Consider the following 25,848-nt stretch of genomic DNA (forward strand, 5'->3'; position numbering starts at 1 on the left):
TCTCTTGAAACCTAGCCTGTGTTTCTGAAGTGAGATGCGAGCCAAATTTGCATGTGGATAATTTTCTTTTCAATTAATTTGGGTGAAATTTTCACGTAATTTGTGCAGGCTGCTTTTGCATGCTAGAATGCAAAAATATTTTTTGAAATGCTCATTGAGGATATTATCTGCACTTCAAGGTATATAGGCAGTTTTTCTGTTGCATATAATATGAAATAGTTTATCAACTTAATTTCTGACACTCACTATAAAATCAGTGATGAATTGCATAGATCAGTATTCTCTTGCAGAAGACAGTTTAGAATATAATAGCCCTATCATTTATTGAAAGCAAGTGATAATGGCCAGAAGAGTGAAGTTGACTGCTTTTTGTTCCATCGTTTATCTAGTTTATCTTCAGGACTAAAAAAATTAAAATATGAAAATATGAAGACTCCAATTGTGAAGAGGGTTTAAGATGTTACGTCAAAAGTTCAATGGTATGTTCACAGGGCAACAGTTCCAAAACCGTATAATAAATTTATAAGGGATTGTAACACTGTTTTGTACATTATATCACAAATCGGATGGGAATGAAGTTTTGGAATGAGATGGGATATCTAGGATTGCAAGACTTGTTAAAGAGTAATAAGATTTTCTAGTGGTGAATGTGGTAATCTGGTGACTTGAACTCAAATGTGTAAGTTGCTTGATCCTGTAGTTCTTAGGGCTGAAAAAGAACTACTTTGTATGGCCCAAATGCAGTCTTTTGGAAACCCAAAGAGCAGACAGATCTGCTTTCTCTCATCTGGCAGTTATACAAAGCTGTGCATACAGTGATACCAGTATGGACTGACCAGGTGGAATAGGATGCAGAGTACCTGTAGAAAAGGATACATGGAAAAAACTGGCATAGGTTGTGCTTAATGGGGTAAACCCAAAGACCTGTTACTGGTGCTCAGAGATAAGAACTATACTTGTTTCACAGTATATGAAGGTAGTGGAAATTGCTGTTCTGTATGATCAGTGCTAGTGGTTGGGGACAAAGTTGGTAATTTGAAGAACAGGGCTGGGTTCCATTGTATGACTGTTATATGGGTTCCATTATGTATATATAGTTTTGTATATACAGTTCCATATTACACAGGTTCAATTTTTTTATATACATTTTTTTAATATATATATATATCTCACACACACTAATCTGTGGGACCACTTGAATAAAAAACCATAGTTAGAAGGAACTGACTTCCCTTTTCTTCATGTCTTTGGGTCAAATCTGCCTACATTATTATGCGTAAAATCTCAATGAGTTGATGATTTTTTTTCCTGGAAATATATTTGATTCTGCTGTGCATCAGTGCAGAGCATATTGTGACTTTTGCTTGGGTGGGTGTGTTAAAGTGATGTTCAAAGAAATGAGAAAGTAGATTGTCTTTTCTGCTCTGTATTGGCCACTAGAGTTTCCAGGAGCAACATGACAGACCACTATAATTACTCAGAGATGTATTTTAATGGGCCCAGTTGAACTCATAATGTATCAAAGCCCAATCAGTGTCTTATTCTGCACCAAACCAGCATGATTATTGAGTATTTGACTGCTTTACTAGTGTTTCCACCGTGTCATACCACTAGCTGCTGCTGTGCCAGCCTGACTCATGTCAGACTCCTACATTGAAGTATTGGATTACTGGATTACTGTTGTTCTTTTACATATATTTCTATGTACTACATGGATATTCAGCAAAAACCACAGGACACAAAGTACTGTATTCATGTAGGCACTGATTGTTCTAATGCTGACTGTATACAGACTGTACCTGGACAGCTTTCTAGCGGGTAAATGTGAAATGATGCAGATAATTTGCTATCTAAGCAGCTCTGATCTTAAAGCATGAATTCACATTCTGTGTAGGATACTAATGCAGATTTTATTACTTGCTCACTAAAAGAGCATTGGCATATTTAATACATTTTAAGGAACAAATAGAACTTTTGGGAAACGGTGTATTTGCATTGTGCATATCAATGCAGTAGCCATCGCAAGATGCCTTTAAAATACATTTAGGATGAATTCTACAAACCCAGTATGTGCACAGCCACAAATGAAAATAATGGGAATTTCCTGACTGTGAGTTTTAAAGGATGGAACCACCTATCACTTTGCACAAAGTCTGTTTTTCATTAGACGTTAGCGTATTTTTTTATAAATAAACTTAGCAGTGTGTTTTCTGTCTCACAGAGGTGGCTTTATTCAGGAGAAAATAACAACCAAGAGGCAACCGAGGAACACTAGTGGATGATACATCTGTCTGTAAAAACAGGTTCTTGTATCTTAAGATGTGATTATCTTGGCAGAACAGAAGTTAAGTTTAAACAAATAAATAAATGGTAGTACTGGCTGATGACAGGGATATCTCAAAGTTGTAGAAGACTATTGTGAAGTTCAGCATATTTTTAACCAGGTAGAATACTACTACATAGTTAATTTTATTAACATTTTGTTTACCAGAATTTGTTTGCTACCTTTTAAGCAGCTCAGGTTTTTAAGTCAATTGAAATTACTGTCTTTGCAAATAAGTGTATTTTCTCTTTTTATGTAGGTCATTTCAGTGACTTACATGTAATTGTGTTAATATTTCCTAGGCCAATTTGTCAAATTTTTTTCACGATTGGGGCTATATTGTAAGGGAGCGTAGTGGCAACGATGTGGCAGAATCTGGCCTGTGCTGTGTAGAGACAAGCAATACAGCGTGTTGACACATGGGCTTGAGATGAAACCACACCCATGGTCCTTTATATATTATAATTTGCTTAACCTGGCTGGTTTGTAATTTATCTGGAGAGGAATTGAATTGTGCTTTCTACTGAGTAGTGGTTTTGGGGGCATTGGGATTTGGAATCACACTGTCCCTTGTCTCTGGACTGATGATCTTTTAAGTAAAACATAATGCAATAAGGGATTAAAAATGACTGAAAATCCCCTTTGCAGTCTTTTTTGTCCCTTACTGGTCAATTACGGATCACTTGAAGGGTGGGAGACTTCTGCGAATGAACAGACATCGAGGCCAGCGCAGCTTCTCATCATCTCATCCAACTTCCTACTACCGTGACCTAGGAAGAACACTGTCATGCTATGCTGGTATGTCTGGAGGGGGTTGCACTGGGATCTTTATGGCAAAGATGTCAAGTTACAGAGAAAGCCTTTTTTTCTTAACTGTTGGTAAAAAACAGGTCAAGTGGGGTTAATCTTGACTGCCTAGCTAATTATTCCGGACTTTGCAGGAAGGTATTCTTTATGGTGCTGAACTGCAGCCTCTGCTGCTGTTGTTTGGACCCAACGTTGGCACTGTCAGCAAGGTTTTGCTTCCTCGTTGGTATCAGGTTCTGTGTCTCTAGGTACTGTGTGATATTTCAGCTTGCCAGAGTTGCGGACTCTGTGACTGGAGCAGGATTGGGTCTGTGTACAGTTTAGGTGGTACAGAAGACTAACGAATGTTTTTGCAGCTACTATTTTAGAAAGGAAGTAACTTACGATTCATTTTGTCACTGGGAGATGAGAGTTCTTTTCTTTTGAAATTTCGTGTGAAGTGAGTAAATTTGCTAAAACTCAAGTATTCAAAACAACAGAGCTTCAAGTACCATGGGGCTTAAGAAAATGTTTTCTATTTGGTTTGAATCTTTGAATTTGTATTATCAGACTTTCTCCTGTAGCATATTTTAAGAAAATACCACAAGACTTGTGGAAAAATTTTGAGGTTTGGCAGCTCTAGCTTAATTTTGTGTGTTCAATGAACTTGTTACAATGAACGGTAAACTGGGAAAAGACAAAAATATACCTGTATTTGGGGTCTTTTAATGCATTATTGCTTTTTTGTGAACAAAGCACAGAAGCAGAATTTATCACAGCAAGTTGGGGCTGGCTCTTTTGAGGTTTACAGAAGTGTATCTGTAGTTTCTGTCTGAGAGGGTAAGAATTTTCCGTTCTGTGCTTTTCTCTGTGCCTGGTCCAAGTATCACCTGGCCCATGGTGGTTTCAAATGTTTTTCTCCTTCCTTACAGTGTCTGACTGGGCACAAACTTCTTTCCAGTTAACATACAACAATCTCTTGTGCTGACTACTGAACTCTGATCTTTGGCTGGATGCACACTTGTTTCTTTAAGCACATATGGTGCAGAGTAGACCTGGAGTTGGGTAATTCATAAGAGCTGGGTATTATTATTATTGTTATTATTACTAGTACTTGAAAGGGTCTATATTATTTTGCACAGCAGTGTGGTCACCTGGCAGCAGGTCATTAGGATTTTAGGTTTCTTCCTTCACAACAATGCACAACATGCTAATTAGAGGGTTTTGAAAGCTAAGCAACCTGTTTTAAAATCAGACATTTTAATTTGCAGCTTTAATGGCTGTATTATAATAACTGGTTGGCTCGGCTTGGGGGAGAGGGGAAGAGAAGCACTTCTCGTGTTCCAGTAGCAAGGCCCAATATAACAGAGGCTGACAAAATTAAAAACCTCATAATGTGACCTTTGCCTGGGATAAAATGCTGTTTCATAACAATTTCCTTTTGTTCTTTGTTTAAGCCATTACTCCAAAAGGAGCCTCCGATTAATCTAAGTAAATGCATCATTACAGTCCTAATCCATGTCCTTCTGTCAGTGTCTGTTTTAATTAAATAAGAAACACTAGCAGAAAGATATCACGCACAAAGCTGTGATTGGAGAAAGAGGGTTGTTTGATCAGGGTGAGATTAAAAAAGGCTTTACTGTTTTGTCCTTTTGCTCTAGATGCCATAATGTAGGTTAAAGGAAGAAAACTTGTCTAATAGTTTAGCACATTGCTCCCCATTACAGTATTAAAATAACCAGATTTACCAATGAAACTGTCCCAGACATCCAATTAATTATATACAGAACATTCACAGACAAATCGTATGGCAACTTGGTTTGAGTAATTTGACACATTAATGTGTTTGGGACTGTATACACAGTTGGCCAGAAATTATATTCAAGTTGCAGGGTTTTTATATTAAATAAAGCATTGAGTAAAACTGTTGATGAATTTAGGTACTTCCTTTCTTTTAGTACTTGTGGCTCACAAATTGTAAACATGATCTATTGCAAGCCCCTGATTTTTTAAAAATATTTTTATTTCTCACAAAATCAGGATAATTATTTTAAAGTGATGAAGAATCCATTTAATAAATGTTGTAACATCCAGCTAGTTAATATTGCTAAAGCAATACATATGTAAGAGACTCTTCCTCAAGGTAGTGTTTCAGGATCCCTGTGGTGAGGGTTTTTTCCTATATCCAGGCCATTATTTGATGTAATGAAAAGAGAAAGTGTGCAACACAGAGATTGTTAATTAATTTAGCCTAACAAGATGAAGATAAATGAAGCAAAGCATGGACTGAATGAAGCAAGAGGTCTTATTTACAATTTAATACTTCTTTATATTAGCCATTTTTCAATTTACAAAAGAAAAGACCCTGAGTTTAAAGAAAATGTGTTCTGTGACTACATGCAAGACAACTTTACATTATGCAAGCAGTTCTAAGGACTGCTGAAAATACCTTTTGGGTTAACCTTTAACTTAACTTTTCTTCCCCTTTTTTTTTCCTTTTCACATTTTTTTTTCCTCATTTTGATTTACAATATGTTGACAAGAATAAGAAAAAATTAAACCCTTAACTTTTTCCCATTGAAATAAATAGCAAAGTACCAATGGGTACTCTTGCAAGCCCAAATTCTGTTGTTTCTGATTGTTTATATTAACCTAGAGTCATAGCCAATTTTTGAGCAATTTGTATGTAGAAAGATGCATTAAGAGAAGTAACTATAAAAAATACAATAAGACATGATTTTAATTTCTGTTTCAAAGTGTAAATCTGTTATTGCTTATATGTTTTCAACTATTCTATGGCAGTGAAAGCTAAGAGAGAATCCAGGATAGTGTTATTTAACAATTATTTGATGTAATAAACCTGCGACTTTTGATTTAGGAGAATTTTTTTTTCTCAAGATCATGTTTATCTTAAACATTTTGTGAAAAACTGTGGATTTTACTTTCTTATCAATTAAAAATCCCCCAAGATTAAAAGACATTGCAGAGATTTTAGATATCTCTTCCTCCCAGTCCCAATTTTAAATGAAGAATATCCAAAGCTAACAGTGAGTTACAATTTACATCAGCTGAATCACTACATCTCAAGGTATATTATTCAGTTTGCCAACTACAAAGTTTAGGGTATAATTCTATAGAAGAGGCGAAGACAAAATGAGGTCTGTCATTTTTAATATCTAACCAACTAACCAACAAAAAAGTCCTGTGTTGTGACTGACATAAGCATACCTTTCTCAGTTTGATCTAAACCCAGAATTCTAAATGATGACCAAATATACTAGGTCATTCTTTTTTTTTTTTCTTTTTTTTTTTAATCAAACATCTTCCTTTTTTACAGATGAATTGGGTCTGTCCACTATTTGACCTTCTGTCATGATTTCTGTCTGCAAAGGAAATGCCTGCCTTCCTTTTGCAGTAGCTAGACAGGACAGTGTTATCTAGTGTCACTACAAGCAGTGGTCTCTACAAATAGCATTATTATGGTCCCTATGTTTTTATCTTGGGGGTCATGAACAAATCCATGCAACTGCTTCTAAAGATTTCAATAAATAGGACTTTTTATCCAGACAATTGCCTTTTATATTACTTTTAAACAAAACTACTAGTCCATCAAGAGTCTCAAAAGGAAAACAATTCTACAGAGTGCTGGTATGGCAGCACAGACCAATCATTATGGCACCCATTCTCCAGTCCTTTATTTTTCAAGTCCACAACAATAGGTTGTTGATTCAATGGACAAGACCAGAACAATTAAGTTCTCTGTTTAGCAGCAGTGCAGCATTTTAATGCCCTCCTCTAATAATGGTCTCATTATTGTTATTCTAAGACTGGGCCTCAGGAGGAGGAATATTTGCTGGAGGTACGTCATTATTTTGCAAATTTCGATTAGCTCATCATGTTGTCTGTACTGTGAAAATCGTAGCTAATTAGGGCAGTCAGTTAGACTACCAGCTTTTGAGCTTATGAGTTAAAAGGTAGCACACTTGATAGGCCAATGATGTGAAAAAGGTGGTAAAAAGGGGGATTAGAGCTGTTGCCTTAGTAACTCTAACTTCCATCTGTGCGGGAACAATGGACCTGTGTTTCTCCTCCACCTTGGTGTAAAAATTGGTTTTGTTTTGAAAGGACGGGGCTTTTTATGACAATCTGGAATTCAGCCTAACAGGGTGTAGTTTTAGTTGTTAGGAGAGACCATTGGAGGATAGGAAAGATGAAAGGTCATGACGAGCTCCAAGGACATGAAAGGTCATTGTCTCTTGTAACAATAGTGGATTGTTTTGTCCCATTATTTCCAGCCAACCACTCGGTCAGGTGATAGAAGAGATACCACCGGTTTAGTCAGGTAGAACAGGAGAGAAAGATAATGCACCTTGTAAAGAACAAAAGATAACTATAATTTGCCTTTATTAAACAAAGTTGCACTTATTTGTGACCATCCTCTGAAAAGGGTTGTTTACTGACTTGCTATTCCAGCCTGCTTTGTTCAGCACTGCCTCTGTAGGCCATCACATCTCCGGGAAGCAATCCAATGTGTTAGAAAATGTTGTTTAAGCTTTCTTCCCATGAAGAGGAGCCCCCAGGAGTACCACTGATGTGATACTTAACAATAAATTTAGTTGTTGCAGCTTTCTCGCATTATTGGTGTTCTTAAAAGGTTTTCCTTCAAACACACACAGAATAAAATTAACTATAAATATGAAATAAATTTGCTTCAACACTTTATAGCATTTTATCATAAATTCTACAGCACATATAGAAAGTTTACAGCAAACTGTATTAGGTGCTACAGAAGAGAGAGAGCAGTAGACAGAGAGCAGAGACCTACAGCTGTGTAAAAATAGATTTGCTATAGGACTACTCTTACGCAAAGGGAAATAGTCTCTTCTGTGCTATGCAGTAACTTCTGGTGACTCTGTCCCTTTGTCTAAGGAAAAAATGAAAGTACTACAGTACTATTTAATAAAACAGCTATAGCACAATTTACCAGGAAAGCATTTCTGTTAGTGAATAGAACTGTCATCTCATATTTTTCGTAGAGCATCCAAAACCCCAAGTCATTGTTTTCCAGAAAGAATAAAAAACCCCCCAAACCAGCCTTTCCAGCCTTTCTTATGATTTCTCCATTTTTGCAGCATTATGCCTCAGTCATCCATGCAACAAGTTTATTTTTCTCTTCCTCTTCCCTCTGTCCACCACCAAAGCACATCCCCAGGTCTGTCTTATATCCCCCAAACAAAGACTAGTTTCTTTAGGTCAGGATTTCCAGAATGTTTCACCTTCCTATACTAGATCTCTAAACCCTTTTTCTTGATTTGTTTTATAATCGTTTTACTCATTTCACAACAGAGCTGCCAAAATGTATTGAATTCTTATGAAACTGATAAAATGTATGTAATTTGGTACTATTACCTTTGAAAAATAAAATTACATATAATTCTTAGGTATCCCATGTTAAACTGTTCTGACCTTATTTGAACTCCCCTTTTTAACTATTCTGGGCCTCTCTTATCTCATTTTTACTCCTGGCCACTCTTGCTCTTGCTTTCTGACAACACAGATGGACGGCCTTGCACAAACTGATAACAGTGGTAATTTCTCCGCACAGTATTCAATAGTAAAAGATGTTATTTTCAGAATTCAGCAGGCATGTGTCGTATTTACACGTAGACCGAAGATGAGAGGTTGAGCAGTAGCTTCATGGGAGCGTGCTGTCGTATAAGCCATTGGACTTTACAGCTTTCAGTTTGTTGACGCATTGGTTTACTGGCTCTTAGGCTTAGTAAGTAGAGTCTTTAAGAGAAAGAAAGTCTTAAGTATTTATAAGCTTTCAGTTTTTTAAGATAATCTATTCTTAAACCTTTTCTTTAGCTCGCTATTTAGTTGTCATGTATGTACTATCATATGTTTTGTTATTTTTGTATTAAAATGAACAGAACAGTGTAGGCTGCTTAGTTCAAAATGAGAGCCCTGCAAAGGGTTAACCAGCAGAGAATTACAAATGAACTATCAGGAAAGTTGATTATTAATCCAGCGAGAGAGAAAATATCCTTCCAGTTAGCAAGAATTAGTACCTGAAGAGCTGATAATATTGTTCAGGCTGTCGGTGTGGAATGGCAAAGCCAGGTAAGCTACACATCTTCTCAAAGGAATAAAGTCTTTTCTTTCTGTTTTTCGTTGTAAGAGAGTTTAGTTTTAAAAAGAATCTTTGTTGATTTACTTAAACTATCGGCATATGAAACAGCACATGCTGATCCTCAGTTTCTTCAAATGAATGAAAGAAATTAATACTGTGCTTTAACTTTGGTAAGAAGATATATTTCTAAGCTATGCAATGTACGTAACTGTGAAATATCCTAACAATTCTTTACTGGTTTGTGGTTAAGTGTGAGAACTGATTAAAAAACCTGAAGAGTCCTTTGTAATTGCAAGCTAATATATTACGTAAATCTGTCTTTAGTTGTGCTTGAACATATTGTGGAGGTTTATGGAAACTTTTATGTTGTGGAGCTCTTTCTTTCAGAGTTATTAGACTGCAGTTTTCACACTATGAATGATTTATTCAAGTTTGTTTTGATATTGTGAACACATTTGTGGTCATTAAAAAACTTTTTTTGTGGGGTTTAAGAAACTCTATGAACTGGGTTTAGAAGGAAATGGATGTTTGGTAAACATACCACTGTGTTTATATGGAGAAATGCAAACCAAACCATTGGATCAGTTGAGCATAATCTTCTTATAATTTTGGTAATTTTCTAAAGACTCAAAGCTCTCTCTTGGGAAAACTTTCAAATTTGTCTGTTATATTTGTGCTGCTGATACTAATCAATAGGTATGATAAACATTTATGTTTTCAATGTAGTCTTCACTATTTTGTTTATTATTTGAGATGTGTAAAACCTTTTAAATAATGGTCTAAGACTGTAGAAACTAGAAAGTCTGTATACAGTATTTAACAACTTTTCCCAAGTCGTGTGCTGTTACTTAGTAGCATTCCAAAAAAATCCTGATTTGCTTGTAGAAAGGAATTCAATATGTATATGATATTACTACAGTATCTGTCTTGGTAGAAAAGAGTTTACCATCTCCAGATTTTAGCCTATGTCTATGAAATAGCCTGAAAGCTACATGAAAGGGATTGTGGTTATACAAGAATGAAAATACAGATAAAAACTGAAAGTAACCCAAATCTGAAGGCTGAGCCCCTGTAGCAATTTAGTTCTACATGGTAACCTTTCATGAGCCATACGGAAAGGAAGAAACCTTTTGATTTTGAGAATGGGATTAAGATGTGGCCTAGGGCAAAGGAGAAATAGAAAGAAGGGAAGAACAGGCAGTGAGGAAAGTGAAACGGAGAAGTGGCATTTGTCTGACAGGCTTCATTGTTTTGTGTGTGACTTTGGCCTACTCGAGCAGAGAGACAGCTGGTGGCCAATTTTTCTGAAGGGCGGCTCGTCACGTTAGAGTAAATTAAAATCCTAGAATTTCCTGATGATGGAGCTATCAGGGCAACAAATGGTGGCATTTTGGAAGCTATGCTAAATATTCAGATATACAGATATACAGAGAGGCAAATAACTTCTTGTGGCACATTTTATCTGAGTATTTTAAGGAGAATGGGCACAAAACAAATAAGCTGCTTTGCCTGAATTTGAACACCAGCTTCTAGGAAATATATAAAGAGCAAGAAAACTAATGATGAAAAAATTATCACACAGGAAATGTTATACGTAGAAAAAACAAGATTGTAATTAGTGGAGGAAAGTAAGAAACTGATTAGAGAAATGAAATTTCCCAGATGTTTAAGGAAAAAATGAAAGTTGAATTAGATAAGCTCTTTTAACTAGTATTGGAGAAGAATGCTTGCCTCAGAATGGGAAAGCTAAACTTAAAATTAGAAAAAAGCTGGCAACTTGAGTTTAGCTCAACTGTTTTCCTGCACGAGTGACTCTTTGGAATGCTCTGCTTGGAACATCATCAGGAACAACTAGTGTAGTGCTGTTGGGGGGGAAAAAAAACAAAATGAAACTCTCTGTATGCTTATTTGGAATGATTAAGGTGATTGTATTACTTATGTGTGTACTAACCCACAAATTAGACAAATTGGTTGGATTTTGTCATAGTATTTCAGGATATTTTGTATGTATATGTAGTTGACAACTGAGCTCCAGCACTGTGCTGGTTCAACTGACAGACTTTTATAACCATTTAAAAATTTATTACAAGTATTAGCTTATTGGGAGAATCCTAAATCATCAAATACTACCTGCAACTGAAGAGAAAGTCTTGAACGCCTCAACTGTAAGCCAGTGTAAATTAGCTGTTATTTAATTACTATAATTTAAATCAACTGCTGTAAAAGTAATATTCTTAAATAAAAATTGTTTATTTAAAAAAAAGGGAAAAAAAAAGAAAAAAGAAAAAAAGGAGGAAAAAAAGAAAAAGTTCGTCATGTCTGGAATAGATTGATAAGAACATCATCTGATTTAGTGGAACTAGTTTGACTGAGCAGGGTTTTCATGTTACGTAAAATTGTTGCATTTTCTTCAACGCAGACTGTGTAGATCCCAGACTGTTTAAAGGCTTAAGGTGGAGAAGTGATGAATTTCCAGAGGTCTCTGACTAACTAGACATACATCTGGAAACACAGCTGCAATTTAGGGGAGGCTGCTGAAGCAGTTAGCCTGCAGCAATCAAGCCATTCTTGTCACTACGTGGTTGGGACAGTAAGATGAGATGATGGGTAGGGTGGAGCATAAATATCTATATGTTGCTTGATTCTCTACTTTATAAAAGCCTGGTGATAGTCAGCAAGAAGCTTGTCTACAGAAGCAGGTGGTGAAAGCAAAGGTTGGGCCAGGTTATTTTTGTGCCTTGGACCACACCTTGTTTGTGATGACAGTACTGGAGAGAGAATGTGTTTCAGTTCATTAGGAGCTCAGTGAGGCTATATGGATAACACTGAAGTATTTTATAAGATTCAGTGTAAAGCTGCATAGTTCAAGGAAGCTCATGTCTTATTAGCTATGGCTAAGGTCAGTTATCCACACAATGAGGGGGAAACTCTTTCATAAACAAGTAGATAAATACGGTGCAGCTGGTGCTTAGCCGTGCTTCAGGCTGTTATATTACCAAAAGAGCTCATGAACAACTCTGGCTTTTACAGCGTCCTTACGGAGCATCAGCAGCTTAGAGTGGTCGGATGTAAAATTACAAGGTTGTGTCATGAAAAAAGGATAAATCCAGGGTGAACTTGTGACTTTGCATATAGGTGTCTGTCTCTACAAGATATAAAGAGAGAATACAGAAGCATTAGAACTCTCCTTCTAGAAGAAAATTGTAAAATGTTAGAACTGAAAATGAATTAAACCTACCTAGTCTAAACACCTGAATAAAAGAGGCCTAATGTCTTGTGGGTTTTGGTTTCAGTGCAAGCTGCTAAGTGTTCCATGTTTTTCAAAAATGCCGGTTAGGTACATAGGTGTTTATTAGCACTGGATCCTTGTCTGATAATGTAGAGAGGAATCTTGTAAGACTTCATTTTGCCTTTGGGACTAGCCTTTTTACTGTCTTATGGAAAATAACTGTATTTTAAACAGCTGCAAAGAGAAGAGCTTGAAGACTTAGTTGAATCATGTGCTGCTAGGAGAAAACATTTTTTTCTTTCCTGTTTTTCTTCATCAGAGGTAGGAGTTACATGTGTTCCTTATTACATCCAACATATTCCAATAGTTTTTTTAAAAAGACATACTCATGAAGCAGTGTATTTCTCAAAGACACATTACTTTATTTTCAGCTACTAAATCCTGGAGCAATCAAATGTGTCATTTTTCACCATCTGAATACAGTTCTGTGGTAGTAGTGGATGATAGTATGTAACATCCATAGAACTGTAAAATGTAATCCCCTGACTGTTTTTACTCCACAGGCTTTGGTTGTATTTTTATAGCTGCTAGAGGAGAATCTGTTAGTATTTCTTCCAAAGATAGTACAAATCAGTATTTGTGCAGTTATTAATTATTCTGGAGCCTTTAGACCAAATGTTTTAATTGTAGTAAAAACCCCCACAAACCCAAACAAACAAAACCCACAGCAAATTCGCTCTAGCTGTATTCACCCAAGTTTGTGAGAGCCAAAGGACAGTAGATTGACTGTTGTCCCACAAATGGGTCTGTTTTACTAACCATGCTGATGAGATTGTGATGTGCAGGTGTTCGAGTGTAGGAGGCAAACAGTAGTGTTCAGAACAGAGCGGAGATTTGTCAGGGCGCTTCTGCTTAAATAGGTCAAACCAACCAAATTCCATTGCACTGGGAGAAGGCCAAAGCGGGGCACTTCAGCGGCAGCTATAATGCACAGATGCCACTACTACTCAGTGACACCCTTTGGGCCTTTCTACCTCTGGACAGGGATGGATAATGTAAACAATATATAACAGTTTGTCTGCTGTCTAGTAGTTCATGTGCATGTGCACGTTTCCTGTCATTTTACAGTGGGAGAATCATCTATTTAAACCTTAGTGAGAACTGCAGCAGGCAAATCCCAACTGTTTATGTTGATTTTTTTTCCAAAACAGAGTTTTCAGCATGACCGTACTTGTTTAATTCCAATTTAAAGACATTTGTTCTACTTCCCTATTAACTTGGATTCAAAAAAAGCCGTATGTATAAGCATAGACCCCAATTTTTGATTGAAAAACGTGAGCTAAATCACAAATGTCTTTGTTCTTGCTTTACCGGGGTAGGCTTTTAGCATTTATTGAGGTAATATATATGGTTTACTAGTGCTTATGCTGAATCTTTCTTGTCTGTGATTTTTCAATAGACTGCTTGTTCTTTGAAAGAAATATTTTTAGTATGTTGTTGATTATTATCCCTTCTTTCTACTTTTCCCATCAGTTGTAGTCCATATAATACTATCATCACGTTACACAGTTTTGAGGGAAAACAAAGTAGCTGCTAGTGACCCCATGACAATTGTCTGGTAAAGATGATTACTAATCTAGGGTGTTGTTTAATGTAAAGGCCAAATAAAACCCTGCAGGAGAGAAACATTGTTTTATTTTAACTTCCTATTGGGAAGGGAGCTGCTATGGTATAAGAAAGAGAATAATAAGCCTCTCTTGCTTGTCAGGATTCAGATCTAGGCATTCAGCGCATACTTGCCTAGGCTTCCTATTTCAACGAAAGAGCTAAGTTGTTGAACTGATGTTGAAGTCAACTAAAACAATAATTAGTAGTAGCTGTTTTTGTTTTGGGGAGGATCAAATTCTGCTTTGGGCTATACTGATATAGTTCTGAAGTTACTGTATGGACTTCATCAGGGTTATTCTCTCCTGCACCCTCCAGCTGCATACATGTAATCCAGTCACTGTGTCCTCTGTCTTCTGCTACCTGCTTTTAGCTGTTTGTAGCAAGTGAAGAAAGGAAAGACTAAAAAGTGACTGCTTCATCTGCTAGTATCAATAATAATTTCTGCATTGTATGAGAAATGTCATTTTCCCATTTTCCTAAAACTGATGTTTTCAGGGAATAAATTAGAAAGGAAGCTTTGTGCCAGCAAATAAATTATTGAGCCTTTTTCTGAATGTTTTTTGCACTGTCACGCCATTAGCCTTTGAGGGTACAATCAACATGCCTTAGGTGGTAGATGATCATAGACATCGTAGAAACAAAATTGCTTGCACACTTTCAACAGCATAGAGGTATATGTAGGAATAATGATTTACTTTACTTCACCTGTACTAGTGAAACACAACTAATTTTTAGTTGAATTTTAGTTCATCAGTGGTGATGTTCTGATTTTTACTTCTGCAGCTCCAGCAGTGCAGCGACTGTTTTACTTTAAAAAATGTGCCCGTATATCTGAATATATCTTCATAAATTATTAAAACCATACAAAATGGGTTGACTGATACCAACCAAGTCTAGAGAGACTGAACCACACAGTAAGCAATTGGAAGAAGAAAATATTTATTGTTATTAAAAAAATATATCGCTTTGTGAACCTGTACTATGGTTTTTAGACCCAGACTAGGAAGTGATCCATGCTTTAGAAAATTTGTGAGCAAACACTGTGATCCTGCAATATGATACACTATGTCAGTTATTGTAGTCCTCATTAGTAACAAATAGCTTAGTGAATTCCCTCCATATTATGTATATGTGTGTCTGTCTAAACAACATATAGTTATATGCAGGTTATAGATCTTTTTATCTGCATATTTCTGTATATGTGTGTATAAGCATACACACAAATGCATATGTACATGCATACAAGTCCATTTTGTCCTTTATTTGTATGTATTACTGCATATGCAAATATGTACATGTATTTGCATATATATGTATATGTGAACATACACATGCATCTGTCTAATGGTCATTTATGTACATATGCATAGTAATGCCCTGTGTAATTTTCATATTAATATTAGGCACAAAACTTCACACTTCCTTATATATATTGTCTGTCTCATACATCATTCTACTTTCAGGGATGATGTTGTAGAATTTAGAGGAGTTATACACTCTCAGCAAAAATATTGAGAATTAGTTGATAAAATCAAGTAGATTAGAATGCTTATGAATCTTCCAGGCTATTGTTAGCAGTTTTACTTAGGAAATGCATGGGTCAGTTCAGGATTTCTAATATTAAGCAGGCAGAGAATTGGACATTGTACGTGTTTACTTATTACCTAAGATATTTATAAAATTGCTTTTAGAGATTATAGAGATCATATCCATGTTCTTTGCCAACTTGTTTTTTTTTACAAGGGCTTCAAGGGAAAAGGCATAAGAAAATCAGTTTCCTGGCAATATCTGTAGTAGTACCATGCTCATGATCTTGATAAATCTCACCATGAAGGGCTGGTGTCCCCTAATTTATGTGGTAGTCTGGAACGTAATTCCTTTTCTCATTGTTTCTTCTCCTGTGGAATACCATAATCTTTTAACGTGCTGTTATATTGTGAAAACTGAAAATGAACCTAACCAAAATAGATTTCAGGTGCTAAATTAGATTTTTTTTTTTTTTAATGCTAGAAAGTAGATTTTTTTTTTAATAGCTTTTATCCATAAATATTTCCTACAAGAGTAAGCAAGTATTAATTCTGTTTTCTAGTATTAATGCTACTTTGCCAATCAAACCTCTTTAGTTAGGAGTGTTTATCACTTTTTTTCAAATAAAAGATAATAAAGTACACATACTTTACAGCTTGAACATATATAAAAGGTTTTCTTACACCCTTGAAGTCAGTGGACAGGTGATCAACCCCAAAGTCACTTCTTTTTGTTTATACTCTGAGTGACCTTTCTGCTGAAATATATTTGTTCATACATTTTTAAAAGTCTTATAGCAGATGGCCCTTAAATAACCTCTATCAGCCCATAGTCACACAGAGAAATATAGTTGAAAATTTAGAGAAATGTAACCATTTGTTACACAATAATTTTATATTAGTGTTTAGAAGAATATCTGCAGGTTGAAAATCATGTATTAAAAAGTGTTATAGCATGTTATGTTGTACATCAGCTGTTGATGAGTATAAGACAATATGGAAATACAGAATGAAGAATCTCAACATATACATTTCATTCTCAGGAAATTTTATCTATATTGGAGAAGATGATCTAAGAGTGTGCCTAACTGAGTGAGAATCACATTGGCCATTGATCACACCGTTTACCTTATAGAGGCAGATTTTGGGGCAAACTACCAAATGCTGTCCTTTTGATGTAACACATTTCACTCTCACCAGCTAATTAAGCTGAAAGTTTTAGCTCACAGTATATATACTTATTAATACTGTCTCATATACAGAGACTAAGAATTAAACCATATTTTATTATGGAGCCCTAAACCAGAACTCTCCTTTTATTCTGATCAGTATATTCTGCTCTTTTTTCCTTCTCATTCTTTTCTTGTTACTCTAAGCAAGCAATAAACTAAAGGGTATGGCTTTTTTTTTTTTTCACTGTAGTTGTTGCTATAAAAAAATTCATTACCTTAATACATCAATATTTTTAATAACATTGCCATTGATGGCTTTACCTTATTTTACTTATAATTTAATTTTTTTTGCATACAATGTAAGATAGCAGTGGTTATCATTGTATGGAGCTCCAGAGGTTTTGTTTTCAATTTGAGTTTCATGAAAGGTTACACGATAAAGAACTCAGCAGGCCAAAAGTCTTATTTACTTGTAAGATAGGTGAGGCATTTGATGCGGTTTTCATATATATTTACAACAATATATTATGATCCTGCTCTGAATGAAGGGACTAGATAGTATCTGTCTTGAGGAATTTCTGGGATTCATGTGTGATTGGTAAAGATTTGCTATTGGCCTGAGAGCATCAACCCATTTTATTGAACCACTGAACACTTGTATATTTGTGTTCAGTAGTGACCTGAGAATCATGGACTAGTAATAAGGGGACAAAAAAGGGTGCTTGTATTCCATTTCAGTTTCAAGAGCTTTATTCCCACCTAGCAACTTTTTGCAATCAGTTCAGTTACCTATTCATATAGGTAGTCATTTACTCTTTCTACTAGGTGATTGTGGACTCACTGGTAATGGTTTACCAGCTTTACCATTTTAGCTTCCGGATATTCTTTTTTCTTATACTGTGGTACTGCTTCATACTGCTGACATAGCTGAAGGCCCAAGCCTTTCTTTCTAGTCCATGGAGTGGTGCTACTTTAATTTTGAGAATCCTCATAAAGACCATTAAGCTCCATACAGGAATCTGCACTTTGCTTATGCATTACATACATCAGATTACAAGGTCAGGCATGTAATTTTCGTAGTTTAATATTGGATCAAGGTTTTTAATATGTTGCTTTGTTGCCTTATAGCCTTTTGAAAGTGCCAATTTTTCTCTCCACTCTGTAACAAACACGGTGTAGTTATCTGACCTTTGTTATCCCATTGTTATAGTTTATAGGTTGATAACCATTCTATGAGCTATGAAGTGTGGACCTGCCCCTGCTGCATTCCCTGAAATAAAGAGAAAAAGAAAAACAAGAAAGGAAAAAAGAAACCCCTCTCCACTAACCATTAAATTGTAGGGTGATCTAGAGATAAAAGCAGAATCTCTTTTTTGCTTTTCAAATATTTGCCTGGCCTTCAAAAGGTATTTGCCTTTTGTGTTTACATTGGATTTATTTTTTTGGCCTACATGCAGAAAGAGAATGATACATTAAAGAATAATGGACAATAGAGAGGAAAATGCTCTCAGCTTTCACATCTAGCCTGTATTTCCTACTTTAGGTTTATTTTTTTTAATCTTGTCTACTTTTATTTAAATAGAAACTGCTGAGTATTGTAAAAGGTTGTAAATGTGAAAGTATCAGATGAAGTACAGTACAAGAAGATTATCTACAGGTTGGCAGGCAGTAATGAGAGTTGGCAAAGTGCTATGTTCTACTACGAACCTTTGGGACCTCAAGTTATTCCTGTGTGTGGCAGAACAATGTAAGGCTTCAAAAGCCAGTGTTCTGTCGTTTGCAGAACTGCTTTTTGCTGTTCCTGAAAGAGGCAGGTGAGGTTTGCATCTGTAAAGTTGTATAAATCTTCACCAAGGCAAAAGGAAAAAGGCTTTGGTTGAAAGCTGAGGTCTGTGTCATATCATCTTCAGTTCTTTCCTTCTGGATGGCATTAGGGCTTCCTTGGAACCTGCATTGTCCCTAGATTTGTTTTTATTGAAAGAGCAGGCTTTCAGCAAGTTTGTATAAAATGTAATTTTGATAGAAAAGGTCATATTCAAGGGAAGCACCACTTTGGGACAATAGCGTGTCCCAAGGTTATCTATCTTCTCTGTTGCTCAGGTTGGTCCCTTTGTCATGTTACATACTACTGTCACATCATCAAAAGCTTGTGAATTTGTTAGAGTGGAGTCATGAGATGGAGATGTTTCCCAGATCTGCTTACTGTAATAATCAACATTTTTTTGATGCCACTAACTTGAAAACAAACACAACCCAATGATGTAATTGAAGTAGCTTGATTAACGTGCTTTAAAAACACGTGCATTTATAATACATAAGAATATATTTCACCACATGTATGTCATAAAGCTCTTAGTATGTTACAGTTTATGAAAATTACAGTCAGTTAATAAAGTGTCAGCTCCCCACTGTGTGCTTTGTAGGATACTGAATGGGTGTTACATGATTTATTTGCTGGATTTTGCAGGTTTTCTGTAGCGTGTCAGATGCCTTGCTGATTGCTTGGTGAAGCCTAGAGCATGAGCTCCTTCCTGCAATGTTTACTTTAAGTCAATCTATATTTCCTTAAAAGTATGACAGTCCTAAAATCAGATCACGTCCTCAAAAATTTAATAAAAACCTGGATACTTTTTAGTGAGAGTATTGTTTGTAATTTAGATATACATTTGTGTGACAATCATAATTTACTTCATAGTACTTAGAATAACAGGGAATGGATTGTTAATGAAGCAATTGTATTATAATGTTGCTAGAGTAATAATAATGCTGCAAATAATTTATATACTTACCTGGGATTGGGGCAGGGGGGACACGGAAGTTACTTAATTCGCATTTATTGACACTGTCCATAATATAGTTTGAAGGATTCTCTCTCCTTTTACCACTTTCATTCTTACCTATTTCCTTGACCTTCTCATGTCTTCTCCTTATTTCATTAACAGAGAGAACTAATAGGCTATACTGATAAAGGTGAAATGTTGTTTTCCACCTACAGACTTAGGAAGTGGGAATGCTCAGTTAAGTTTTAAGTTCTCTTTATTCGTTATCTTTCTGGTGAATTTTTTCATGCTGGCTTTTAGGATTACAGTGGAGCATTTCTGTTTAAATGTTTGCATCCATGTCCTACAGTGCACACAGACTTGAAGATTAGTTAGAAGGTGTAGAAATATCTGTCTTCAAAAAGTGTAAAATCCTGAAGACAACTGATGACTGGAGATAGAAACTGTAGGAGTCTCAAGATGGCAAGCCATTTGAGCAAGGCATAGTTCTCTATGGTGTTCCACTGTACTGCCATATAGTATGTTATGTCAGGATAAGTTGGTTTAAATTGGGTACGTAAATTTCTGTGTGACTTCAAGAGCATCTAACACCAACTTGTATAGCAATTGGATTTAATAGGCAAAGAAATCAAAGGGAGTTTAGAAAAAGAGAAATTATGTGAGTTGATGATTTAAGAATTGAGGCTCTTGTCTGATGCTAATAAAGGTTTCTGATGTCATCTTTTTGTAGCTATAGTGTTCATTACTGAAATCATTTGTATGCTTCTGTGCTTGTGTGTACTATCTTGAATGAGGTATATGTTTATAATTTCTGGCTTTCAGATTTAAATCTGTGAACACAGCAAGAGCTCAATGAGTTCTGGCAATAACAGTCCTATAATGCGGAGATTCTGAGAACTTCCTTGCAAATGGAGGGGGTCATTCATCTAACAAAAGTGGTAGAGAAAGAAACTTGCCAGAGTTGCAAAGAATCATTTCTGCAAAGGTCACACAGAGTAGATTAGACCATAATCAAAACAGTTTTGGGACAGCTTGGGATTTTGAGAGAGGTAGTTAAGAAGGAGCTTTGAGGATGGGTGTTTTGAGATGTATGTTTCAGATCTACCACTTTGTCTTTGATTTATATCTCATGTGCACTAAAACCATGCATATTGTGAATTATGGGCTCTAATTCCCTGTCTGGTTTCTACTGATACCATATATCAGGAGAGTGAAACTCAAAAAATTTTCATGTCCTCCAGATAATTATTGATGGAGTTATAACCCTTGTTTTCTTTCTCTTCCTTTTCCCCATTTTGTGTGTAATTATGTATGCAAAGTAGGAGTGGCAATTTCTAGAATAAATATTGAACAAACATTTATGTTTTAAACTTTGTTTTCTTCTAATTTACAATTTCTCCAGACTCTCTTCTTCATTTAAAATTTACCTTTCTTGCCTTTCTTATAAATCCATATTTATTTTGTGTTGGTTTATTTGGAGATATTAGAGCATTGTGGGTGGTGTTTATGGAGTTATCCTATAAAGTGTTTCTTGTATGCAGAATGAAATGGTAATTTTCTTTCTGTCTTGTCTTTTCCCTTGTATTATATATATTTGGCTACAGTTGTCTTTCTTTGTGGAAGGTGAATCACCGGTTTTCACAAACAGGCTGGATTGGCACACTGCTGGGGCACCTCCAGGGAGCTCTGTGGTTCTGCAGGGAACGATACAATCTGATAACATATTTGTATCTTTCTAGCTCAAAACTTGGAATGTTTGAAATACTAAGTTTACGGCTGGTCGTTTTTATAACATTTCTGGCAAATATGGAGGAGGTCCTCCCAAAATCTTTTCGTAGTGTATTACCACGCAGAAATAATTTCTCTACAACCTTTCTGTTGGTTTCACACGATAGCTTTCTGGTAGGTGCTGGGCAGATACTCGGTCTGTCAGGCACGTTAATCTGCCTTTCACTGGTCTAAGCTGAACCTGGTCTCTGCGCTTGTGTCAAAGTGCCAGCTTCCCTCCTTCCCCTCTTCCCTCCTTCCCTCCCCACATTCTGTGCCCCCAAACCAGTGCCTGGTAAAGCCACCTAGAAGAGCCCCAGGCATGTACTGACCCTGTTACTAGCCATTCAGAAGGAGGATGAGTGAGAGTGGGTCAGTAGCCTCAGCCCCTCTTTAAAAAGTCCGGTTGGCGTCAAGGCTGTTAGAGCTGGCTGTGTCTGCAGTGGGTGCACTGCAGGAACCTTGGGGATATTTGTGGACCCATTCCCATTGGTGATCCAGGTCTGCCTAGTAAAGCTGCACCTTAAAATACCTTGAGTGAAATCCTGATTCTGCTGAAGTCACTGGGCACTTAGGCATTAATTTTATTCCAGCAAGGATTTCACCAGTATTTTTATTTTGCAGCTGTAGTGGGGGTGGGGGGGGAACCCTGAACCAAGATGAATGTGACTTCACATTGTGAAATACATTCACTGCTAGTTTCATCCTTGCCTTCCTCCCTTCTGAATAACTGTAAATGATGTTCTCTGTTAATAAGTGTGTACTTTGTCTAAATTGCATTTATTTTTCTTTTGACATACGTACCATTTTACTATTAATCATCCCCTTCTGCTCTTTACTGTACAAAGACACTGTTGTGCTGATTGAACATATCTAATCTTCGGTGTGCTGTATTTTAGTTCTATTGTTGCTTTCTCATTTCTTTATGGAAAACCTTTCTTTATTGACTCTTAAATCATGGGTTAAGCCCTTATTGAAAACATGTTCTGTATGTACTTCTTGCTAGAGAAAAAAGTTCTTTTGAGGTTATAGGCTAGGCTTACACAAATACTTCACTATACAGTAAAAATTCAGAGGTCTCCTATATGTTATCTAAACCTAGAAATATACCCAATTACTCAGCAGCACATCATAAAAGAGATGCATACTATGTTCATGTCTGTCAGTGCCTTAAGTCATCACTCTACAGCCTTTTTTAAATTCTCTTTTTATTGAAACCAAGAAACAAAACAAAGACAAAAAAAAGCAAAACCAACATCAATTAGATGTCAACATGACATCAAACAGCATAATATATCATAAAAATAAATGTATGATCTGGTGACTCAATGATTTCTGTCCGTATGGCATTTACAGAGAAGTAAAGAAAAGGCAAATAGCTACACATCTGTATCGAGAGAAATATCCAGTATAAAATTGGCCATAGTGACAGCACTAGAAAGCTCTCAGCTGAGATTATCTGGGAATAAATAACACGCAGAAGGGGAAGCGAGGTTCTGACAGTCTCACTCTTATATGTATTTAGAGTTTTGTGCACTCAGTATTGTGCAGGTATATATGTTTGTATAAAAATTCCTTTAAGGCTGGAGATATTCTACTTGCTGGCGATAGGTCCAGGTTTATAGATGGGTGTGTAGCACAACTGCATGCAGAGTGATGCAAAAGCGCAATTAGGAAAAAAAGAAATCTTTGGAAATAAATGTGGCTATCCGTTGAAACTATTAAAATGAGTACTGACTCCAAGCCTATTTCTATATTTGCTGAAAAACATATGAAAAAGCCTCTTTGTATAAGTGCTAAGCACATAAAAAACACTAAGAATCAGTTAAGCCTCTAAAATAATAATCTGGGAATTCCATTCATTATTATAGTAAAGGGCATCATAACTTTATGGTAAGTAGGGAAAGGTGGGAGAGAGGTGAGACTGTGGGCGTGGGAACTAGAGAAACAAAACCCAGAAAGATCCGGAATCAAACACAGCCTCTGTTATTTGAATTTGTTGTTCATTTTCAATGGAGTGGTAACTGCAACAGCTCAGCCTGAACTGCCTGGCTCAACACTTTCCTTTCTAAGGAACTTGGATGTGTTTCACACCTTACATCTGGACAACAGGGTACAGGGGAAAAAAGCCACAAGGATAGATCGATCACACGTTCTCTTTGCATACTTAGGACTTGAATCTCGTATATAATAAATGTATGCACACACAAAGAAACACACATATATGTAGATACATACATTTATATATCTACACACACACAATGTTCATGTGTGTGTAAATCCAGCTCCACATGGGATTTCTTCTTTTTTTGCTGTTAGGCTCAGTTCACAGACCTATCTCCTGTCTCTTCAGGATACCAGAAGTTCCCTTCTGGAATTTTGTTCCTTTTCCCTACCCAAGTTGTCTTTCTATACAGCGATATCTGAGATCTCTTTTTGTTAATCTTATTACAAGTACAGCTATAGGCCTCAAAGGAGGTGATAAGTAACCCATTGTACCTGGGAAATGGTACTTTCTGTGAGAGCAGGGAATAAGTAATGAACTCCTTATCTTTTCGTTTAGATCAGCGATAACTTCAGTGAGACCACTTCGTCGATATGTACATCTCACTGTACGGCCATGTCTCATCAAAGTAGTAACAAAATGCATTCTTCCCAGGATGTGCAACTGGCTATTATGGATGGCAGAAAAGAGTGTAGCACAGAGCCTGTGGGGAGAAGCAGCTCCTGAGGGTAAAACAGCAGTACGTTGGAACCTCAAAGGAAATTTAAGAAGGGATGGTGTGAGTGTATGCGTGTATGCATTTAAGTCTGAAGCCAGAAAACTATGAGGGCTATGTGGAACATTTCCTGGAGCTTACCACTAATAAACATGGCGGGATTGTCAGCCCTGCAGTGTCCATACCTTCCTTCTGGGCCCGTGCCAGTGCCCCTGCAATCGTTGGACAGTGCATCCGAACCGAAGGGTAGGAGCTTTTCACTGTCTCCTCCTGCGCATATTTTAGCACTCTCCCAGCTCCATGTTCTCTCCAGCTGAGGAAGGACTTTTCAGTATCCCTGTGCGGTGCCTGCCCCCCAGTTCTTTGGATGCCACAGTGCAGAGGACTAGGGGAACTCCATTTCTGCCATTCTGTTTTGTCCTTATCGCTTCAGGCTGTGAAAGCCTAGGAGTGGAAACTAACTTAATAATTTGATTTATTCATACACTCATTTATTTTGGGTGAACTAACGGTAAACCACCAACTGTCATATCCCACAGTTTATTAAAATGGCATATATAGAACACAATTGCAAATAACAACCAGTTCCTTTGTTTCCCTGATCTGTAATGCTTTCGTTGTAAAATATTTCTTATTTTTGAAAATTGGGCTCATCCCATTCTCAAACATAGAAAATCCCCTCTGCCACCAAAACACTTTGCATATTATAGGCCACATCCCAAAACCTTTACAGTCAGCTGGTGTCTCTTCATTTACTTCATTTGAACATAGATCAGTCCCTCTCTGTATTCAGCACAACTGAAATGCAGCCTTTTCTGAAGCAGGTTGGCCGAAATGATGCTATAGGCATTATTCCAGTGGAACATATAGCAGCAGCACTGCGACCTGTAGGGACAGACATGACCTGGAGGACAGACAGCACTTCAAACTTTAACACTTCCTTCCAAACTACTCCAAAATTTCATTAGCGTGAAAGCGTCTCTCTTGGAAGTGTAAAAGATTTCATGCTGTTGCTCAGGCAGGACTTTTAAACCTAATACTTATATAAGTAAACTAGTTTTTCCCATTTACTTATAATGCCACACTGGCAAGCTTATTGGTTATACTTTGGGTCTGTGAACCAGGCAGTTGCTAGAGATGGGCTGGCAGGCTAATATAGACTAAGGTAACATCAGCAGCAAGATGGGTTTTGGTTTTGACTGCTGCCTTAAGGGAAATTCCTGAAAATGTTTCTTTTGTATATTTACTGCAAGTCACAGTAGTCAGTTTTTTGCGTGTTTGGCTATCAATGCGATATTTCTGCATTTCACTCTGTTTCATATTTTTGTGCAATAAGATGAAGTATTGTGTTGCTGACAATAGTTCAATAAAAGCCTGAGTGGCATTTTGCGATGAACACGAGAAGAATTTTTTTCAACTTAAGTTAGCATGAGACAAGAACGTGAGTCCCTACTCTTTCAAGGAATTTAGAAAGTTGGCAGTGATGTGGTTGTAGTAGTATGCCACAGTTACCTTTTGACAGCTTAATTAGCATTATGCAAATATTTTCTGTGAATTTTGAACAAGCTGTATTTGAGGTGAAAAAATCTTCCAGCACAGACGGGAAAACTTTGTACAAAGCGTAGCTTTAACAACACTTTGTCTCCAAACTTCTGAAACTAGTTGTCTTTTTATTTTCCTTCATAAACATATACATTTCACATAAAATCTGTAATAAGAGAGAATTTGTGGCAAATACTGTGAC

At 36.5% G+C, this 25,848-nt stretch overlaps 1 protein-coding gene across 14 annotated transcripts in view; it reads left to right on the top strand.

Moving 5' to 3' along the window:
* SOX6 (SRY-box transcription factor 6) overlaps positions 1-25,848 on the top strand; it is a 382,229-nt gene that overhangs the window by 102,482 nt on the left and 253,899 nt on the right. For 2 of the 14 annotated variants that reach the window (XM_041129351.1, XM_041129356.1), the window contains exon 1: positions 8,770-9,232. The exons of the other annotated variants lie outside the window; for them this stretch is intronic. The gene's annotated coding sequence lies outside the window, so the exon portion shown is untranslated. Of the gene's footprint in view, positions 1-8,769; positions 9,233-25,848 lie in introns of those variants that run through there. 14 annotated transcript variants of the gene reach the window in all.

The sequence above is a fragment of the Aquila chrysaetos genome, chromosome 16 (assembly GCF_900496995.4).
Source record: "Aquila chrysaetos chrysaetos chromosome 16, bAquChr1.4, whole genome shotgun sequence".
In the NCBI taxonomy this organism is placed as follows: Eukaryota; Metazoa; Chordata; class Aves; order Accipitriformes; family Accipitridae; genus Aquila; species Aquila chrysaetos.